General features: G+C 45.0%; 1 long non-coding RNA gene across 1 annotated transcript in view; it reads left to right on the forward strand.

Moving 5' to 3' along the window:
- The window catches only part of LOC103386972 (uncharacterized), an 89,174-nt gene that overhangs the window by 80,171 nt on the left and 1,200 nt on the right, over window positions 1-7,803 (forward strand). The window lies entirely within an intron of this gene.

Raw genomic sequence — 7,803 nt, forward strand, 5'->3', positions numbered from 1 at the left:
CATCTCTCTTCCTGTCTCTGGGCTGTCAATACGCGTCCGCTTGTCTGATGGGTTCTTCTCAGGAGCTCACAGCTGACACGCCGCTGTCTTTATTTCCACCAGCGATCCTTTTTAGAGTTTGGCCTTGGTGATCAGTCATGGCAGTGACAACACGCTCCTCCGTCCACTCCTCCTCCTCCTCCTCCTCCTCCTCTTCCTCCTCCTCCTCCTCCTCCTCCTCCTCTTCCTCCTCCTCCTCCTCCTCCTCCTCCAGAGAAACAGACTGAAGATTCAAGTTGAGTTCATTTCTCAGCTCTGATCTTATTGATTTGTGTCTTTCTATAAGGTCTGAGTCTGAACCACACACACACACACACACACACACACACACACCTACACCTCCAGCTTCCTGTTAGCTCCACCACCTGTAACCTAGGAAACCGTCTCACCAACACTCAGCCAGCGTAGCCGTCAGTTTCACCTGGGTTTTTATCTGTGCAGATAAAACGGGGATCTGTAAAAACCCAAAGAGAAATGATTTTATGTTAAAGAACGGAGGAATTGTTGATCAACCTCTGGTTCTGGTTCTGGTTCTGGTTCTTAGTCCAACTAGCACGAGGCCTCAGTCCACTGCTCTCCTGAACAGACTCTGGTGCAGCAGAGTTGGGAAGAATCATCACATGAACCGTTTAAATGAAGTCTTCAGAAGGAAGTCGAAGGACGTCAGGTGTCCACAGGCAGCTCTGTCTCCGGGCCTCGGTGTCCGTCACCAGGTCAGCACCGCTGACAGGATTATGAGATTTTCCTGGGGCCACATGTAAATCCACACTGGAACGCTGTGTGCGCCACCTTCTGTTCTGCAGGGTGAAGTGGAGCCAGTAGTTTTCCAGCTCGTAGAAAATGATGTCGTTGATGAAGCTGGACCACAGTAATGTGGGCTGTGGGCTGTGGGCTGGACTGACACACTACAGCCCAGTCATCAGCACCTCACTGTAGACCACTTATTTACAGTGTTGTTGAGTGACTCACACACACACACACACACACACACACACAGACAGACAGCCGACTCTTCTGCAGCCGTGGGCGTCTTTAATTAGGACGACTTGTGGGATTTCTGGGTCGGACACCAGAGATGACGGATGGGTCCAACTCAGCACCACATGGTTCTGGGGTTTGGGTTTTTACAGTGGGGACTTTGTGTGTGTGTGAGCGTCTGCTAACACACACACACAGACACACACACACCCCTCGTTCTCTCCGTCTCCGTCTGATCTCATCGTAGAGACGACGATGTCCAATCAACAGGTGGACGTCAGGTTCTGTGTTCGTCCTCGTTCCTGAGGACACGTTCCACCAACGGGCCGCGAGCCACGCTCTCCGCTCGGCGTCACTCTCACACAGCTCTTTTGCTAACGGTTAGCCTAAACCTGCTCATTTCTGCCCCCTTGTGTAGGACTGCGGGATGTTCAGGCTCCTCAGCCTGTCCCGCCACAGAGACGTCTCCGTGTGTGTGTGTGTGTGATGATGTCACGTCCTGGTCTCTGACCCGACACACACTGTTTCATTATGTCTAATTAACACCTCCTTGACGACGGTTAATTACCAGTGTTTGATAACGGAGGAGCAGCGCCGTCAGAGAGGAGACGCGCGGCCGCCATCTGGATCACTGACACACCATATGCCCGTTTCATGTCGCCGCGACTTGTCGTTCTCACCGCCGCCCCCTTATGGAGGCAGGTGTCTGTGAGTGCAGGTGGTTGACAAAACAAAACCCAAATAAACAAGTCTGTGTCAACAGAGGCCTGTGAACACAAACACGGAGCTCGCTCTACCTCTCTCTCTCTCTCTCTCTCTCTCTCTCAAAGGCAAAGTCTGTACAAAAGAAAAATTTTCAAATCACAACAACAACCAGAGAAGTGCACGGAGACGCTGAGACAGGTGACCACTGGGGCGGCGCCATCTTTAACACAAACAGTAAGCTAACTTTGGCTGTCTCCTTCAGACACGTCCAGTCGATGATTCTGCTCCACTCCGCCTCTAGGTTGTGCTAATTTTTGGTTTATTGGCAGAAATTAAAAACTGTTAAAAATCTGAAACAGACGCCAAAAAGAAGCAGCAGAAAGGATGGGAAACAGAAGGCGCCCTGCTGTAAACACAAGAAATTACCCTGAGCTGAAATTATCAGTGTGTCCCTGTTAATTAGCGCCACACACACACACACACACACACACACACACACACACAGCCCTGACGCCTGTGGAAAAGAGAAAGATAAATAGTGTCTTATTGTGGAAGAATAAAGTCAGGAGTTTGGGATGTGACGCCGCATTTGTCATCTTTAATTGTAGGATCAATTAAACAGAGGAGGATAATGATGATTTATACATGTTTGTGTGTAATTTGATATTCATGATCTCAGTCGACACATGCTGCTCTCAGACGGGATCGTTGTGTTTCCTTCGTTTTCTTTTTTAATTAATAAAGTCTGGCTTTTGATTTAAACTTTATAAACTTCAGTGAAGTCCAGTAGTAAAGTGTGTGGTTTTAGTTCATATGTGATGGTGTTGCAGTTGGAGCATGTAGCATGTAGCATGTAGCATGGAGCATGTAGCATGTAGCATGTAGCATGTAGCATGGAGCATGTAGCAGCCGGTGAGTTTTGACAAACATTTTGAAATGTAACGTTTAGTGGCAAAACGTCGTATTTTACTGAGTTTGTGACGTTTATTTTCTGCAAATCTCAGCAAAGAATGTTGTTTGTGGCCAAGCTAGCCGTCGACACTGTGGGGCAGTGGTGACATAAGGAGGCAGACTTGGGTCTGGAGGGTTTCAGGTTTGAGTCCACCAGCTGCACTGAGGTGCTCTGAGCATGGCATCGCCCCCCTGTGGTGAGAAGTAACTGACTGTGGTCCATCTGGTGGACATTTAGAGATCAGGACTATTGTTTAATCACACCAACATAAGGCCCGCGGTCCCACAGTGGTCCAGTAGAACTGAGGACGGAGGACGGAGCGGGAGTGATTTCAGCTTTGTTTTCATTGAAGAACCAGCATGATGTCAGTGATGTCAGTGATGTCAGTGATGTCACTGATGTCAGTGATGTCACCTTCCTTCTTCTCTGAACTCCTCTTCCTCAGATGTCGGCCAAGTGGAAAATCAGGCCTTTAAGACTCCTTCCTTCTTCTCTGAACTCCTCTTCCTCAGATGTCGGCCAAGTGGAAAATCAGTCGATGAATAAACGCAGGACACGAATCAAAGAGCTCTTTTTTCTCCTCGTTCATTTTCTCAGATTACCATCACATTTGTGTCACTGGCAGCCAGGAGGCGTTATTGAGTCCTCGTAGTGATACGGCTGCGTCGGTCGGTGGTCGCGAGCTGTCACGCCAACGTTTGTATTTGTGTCTTTGCTAACGTCCTCAAACACCCCGGTTCAAAGCCACAGCCGTGCTGGCCTTTGATGTGCACGGACACAGAACAACAGAACAAAGGGAGCGCCACCTAATGGGCTCGTAATCACGCATAATGTAGCGCAAAATTGAACGTGAAATTGGAGGCAGGGCCCAAGAACAAAGTAAATCTACATGGTTTGGTGCGTTTGGTGATGTCTGATAGGGTGTCAGAGCAGCCACAGCAAGAGAAAAGGGAGGTGCGATCAGCAGAGAGCATGATGGGAAGTGACAGTGGTCTGTCAAGAGGCGGCGGCTGCCCAGAGAAGTGTGAAGGCAGAGCTGAGAGGTGGCAGCAGAGAGCAGGCTGTCAGAGGGGGCAGCAGAGAGCAGGCTGTCAGAGGGGGCAGCAGAGAGCAGGCTGTCAGAGGGGGCAGCAGAGAGCAGGCTGTCAGAGGGGGCAGCAGAGAGCAGGCTGTCAGAGGGGGCAGCAGAGAGCAGGCTGTCAGAGGGGGCAGCAGAGAGCAGGCTGTCAGAGGGGGCAGCAGAGAGCAGGCTGTCAGAGGGGGCAGCAGAGAGCAGGCTGTCAGAGCGGGAAAGTGGCTCTAATACCCCCCAAAGAAGAGGAATCCTGCTGTCAGGCATGCTCAGCCGAGCCAAGAGACAGCAGCAGCCGTGATGGTGGCTGCACGAAAGGTAGAGGGGGGGGGGGAGGGGGGGGGGGGGGAACCAGAGGTACGACTAGTGAGAGCTCTGTGGCAGCAGCAGAGGCATGATGGGAAACTGTGTGGGACCCAGACGTCAATTAGAAGTTGGAGCGGAAGGTGATAAAACTCATCAGCTCTCCTGGTGGCACTGGACTAGCTGTGTGTGTGTGTGTGTGTGTGTGTGTGTGTGTGTGTGTGCAGGACCAGACTCAGTCTAACTCTCAGCCACTTCCTCCTACTGTGTCCCAGAACTCCCTGATTCTCCTCAGTCCTTGTCAAACTCCACCTCTGGATCTGCAGCAGCTGCTTACATTAGAGTCAACATTTAGCCTCGCCGCGTGTGTGTGTGTGTGTGTGGGTGTGTGTGTGTGTGAATACAGACAAGAGAACGCACTGAGAGAGTGAAGTGAACAGAGGTGAGGAATATCTAGACAACACAGATCTGGAGTCTCTCCGTCTGTTCTTCTCCAGAAGGTTCTGTAGAAAACACAGGAACGTCAGCGGAACGACCACCGAGTGACGCCGCTAAATAAACGCAAAAATAATAATCAAACCTGAAGTTAGTCGTAGAGTTATAATTATAGCATTTATCTCACAATTATAATATATATATAAAGATTATAATAATGATTAGTTCTTACTTTGGTCTAGCACACAGCTCAGAGTTAGTCAACACAATAGTTAAAATGTCAACAGTTATTTGTTATTTGAACCAACATATTTCCTGCATCAAAAGATGATATTTTGTTTAGTAGAATTTGACTAACGTTTAGATCATAACCAGGTCCGTAATCTTAATAAATTAAACTTTAAATGAATTTGGCTAATTTCTGACGTAACATTTAGCTTCATGTTTGTTTTAAACTTTTATTGAATCACATTATACTAAAAAAAAAAAAAATAGAAAGAAAAAAATATAAGCCAAAAGCTGTTGCAAGAAAATTGAAAAAACAAAACAAAAAACCTTTTATATATATATCTGTATATAATATATAATATATATAACATATATGTAATAGGTTAAAAACAGACCTTCATATTAATGTAGACATTTTTCATTTCTTTACTTGATAATATATTTGCTTAAATGTAACTGGAAAGATTTATCTTGAAATATAATCAAAAGTCACTTGAATTGTTATTATTGTGAAATATGTTTATTTAGTCGTTATATTATATTATTATTAAGAAAATTGACTTATCGTATTTTGTTATTCCAAAAAAGTGAGTCTAGACAACGGGATAATTAAGTCAAGATGGAACGCTGGCTTTATTGTCATTTATGAACTATTTAAAAAAATAAAAATTCTTAATGTAGTGTTAATATATATATATAAATATATATCACTTCTCCTGTAGTTTTCTCAGACCATGAAAACATTGGTGGGATGTGATTGGCCGGGGCTGCGGTCAGAGCAGCTCAGCCCTTCAGCAGTAATTAGTGCAGCCATCATTTAATCCTCGTTAGGAGCCTCTGTAATTAACGTCCTCTGCTGCGTCTTTGAACATTAAATTACGCTCTCATTTTCTCCCAGGATCAGCCGTCCCGTTTAAAGGCGTAACCGACCGCCCGCTCACATCATCAAAAATAAATAGATGTAAAACGTAAAAAAGATCCAACAGCATTTTTTTAGAGAAGTTTTGGTTCCAGACGATGATGTGCAGTGATGAACTTTACACCCGTCAGAGTCTGCAGCCAATACACAAGCAGCATTGATTGAGAGACAGTGTGTGTGTGTATGAGTGTGTGTGTGTTTTTAATGAGGCTCATTTTATTTGAAAAACAGTCGGGGGGGCGTGGGGGCGTGGTGGTGGGGGGGGGGCTATGACCCGAGGCACGTGACTCTCCAAACTTCGCCTGAATGTTTGAAAATCAACAAGAGGTTGAGTTTTTATTGGCTGTAAAAACTAAATGTGATTCTCTTTTCGTTCTGCGATGACCTGCGGCGAGTAATTCAGACAAGTTTTACAAATAAAATGTTTTATGTTCTTCAAACTCCTGCCAAGACATAAAAGCTGGCGAGCGGTCGGATTAAAAATGCAAGAAACAGTGACACCTACAGTAAGGGGGTGGTGGGGGGGTCTGATGTGACAAAGGAATTCCTCCTCTGCTCAACAAACATGTCTGTTGGTTCTGCAGCTGAAATTTGACAATTATCAACAATGTCAATTTTAGTTCTGATATTTTTTTTTTAAATATATTTTTTACTTTTCACATTTTGTAAAACTTTCTTTTTAAATGTTCCTAAACCCTGGCAACATTTTTATCAACTTTTATGTAGTTTCCATAAAACTATTTTATCAAAAATCTGTGAAGTGAGTGTTTGATTTAATGTCTACTAACCAACTAAACCAGTAACTAAGACTAGTTCAACCCTGGTTTGGTCGGTTGTTCTCTACACAGACGTCATTTGTTTTGCTGTTTGAGTGGAAGAAGAGAAGAAACGCCAGTGTCAGCAGTGATTGGAGGAGATGAAGATATAGAGACTGCAGAATGGATGAAGTGACTCAGGGGGAGGAAGTGGGAGACATGGAGGGAGAGACGGAGGGAGAGACGGAGGGAGAGACATGGAGGGAGAGAGGACACAGTGAGAGGGGGGGGCGAGGCGTCAGTTGTTGTAGAAAATGCTGTTTGTTGTGTCCACAGAAGGAGGAAAGAGAGTCGACAGACATTGATCCGCTGCAGCCAATGACAGGCCAGAACTCAGCAATAATCATGACAAACGAGCTTCGGTCTGGGCCAGATGAGAAACTGCCGATAATCACGGAGGCTGACCCAAAAAAAGGGGAAAAAAGGAACTAGCAAGGTTGCAGCGGAGCAAAGTGGAAGTGAAGAATAACTGTGGAAAAAAAAAAACAAAACAAGAGGCTACAGCTCATTTGGTTTTTTCCCCTTTTGTTTCTGTTTATATATATATATATATATATATTGTTGCTTCAAGTTTTGGGTGAAAAGAAGTTAACGTGTCAATTATAAAGTGGTCAGATGAATCTAATTAACTACGGTTAGCTGTAGATCAACCATGATTAATCATCTAATCTAAATGACCAAAATATGACAAAGATTTCAGTAGAATTACATTATTTCCTGCTCATCGTTTCTTTTTTAAGAATTAAAAAAATAACAGTTACATTTCTACGGCCAATCAATCCTCTCCCACCGTCACACATTATCTCTGTCCGCGCCTCCTCTCACTCCTCCTCCTCCTCCTCCTACTCCTCCTCCTCCTGCTGCTGCTTCTGTCTGGATGAAACATTTTCTAATCAGCTTTATCTCTCACGTCCGAATTTGTCTCATTCACGGGGAAAATGCCAATATATTACGCCTGGTTATGTAGTGTGTGTGTGTGTGTGTGTGTGTGTGTGTGTGTGGTACACAAGGTGACCCTGCTGACTTAATGACATCATACATTATCCCTAATGAAGTCAATATCTGCTCTTTGAGCGTTCTGTCTGCTGGGCCCATTAATTGCAGTGTCATTAAAGTTCGCTCTCTTTTATTTCAGCTTGGGCATTAAACTAATGTTCTCAGCTGTTAGCTGTTAGCTGTTAGCTGCTACTGACGGGGACAAAGGATGTTTGTAACCACAGACACCGTCAGTGTTGCCTCTCACAGACAGGACTCAACATTAACATTTACATGTTTTTATAAACATTCTGGATGCTTCACTGCGATATATTATATTTGACCCATTTTAGTTGTGATACTATGTAAAAATCAATATTGT

This window comes from Cynoglossus semilaevis, chromosome 12 (genome assembly GCF_000523025.1).
Source record: "Cynoglossus semilaevis isolate Cse_v1.0 chromosome 12, Cse_v1.0, whole genome shotgun sequence".
In the NCBI taxonomy this organism is placed as follows: Eukaryota; Metazoa; Chordata; class Actinopteri; order Pleuronectiformes; family Cynoglossidae; genus Cynoglossus; species Cynoglossus semilaevis.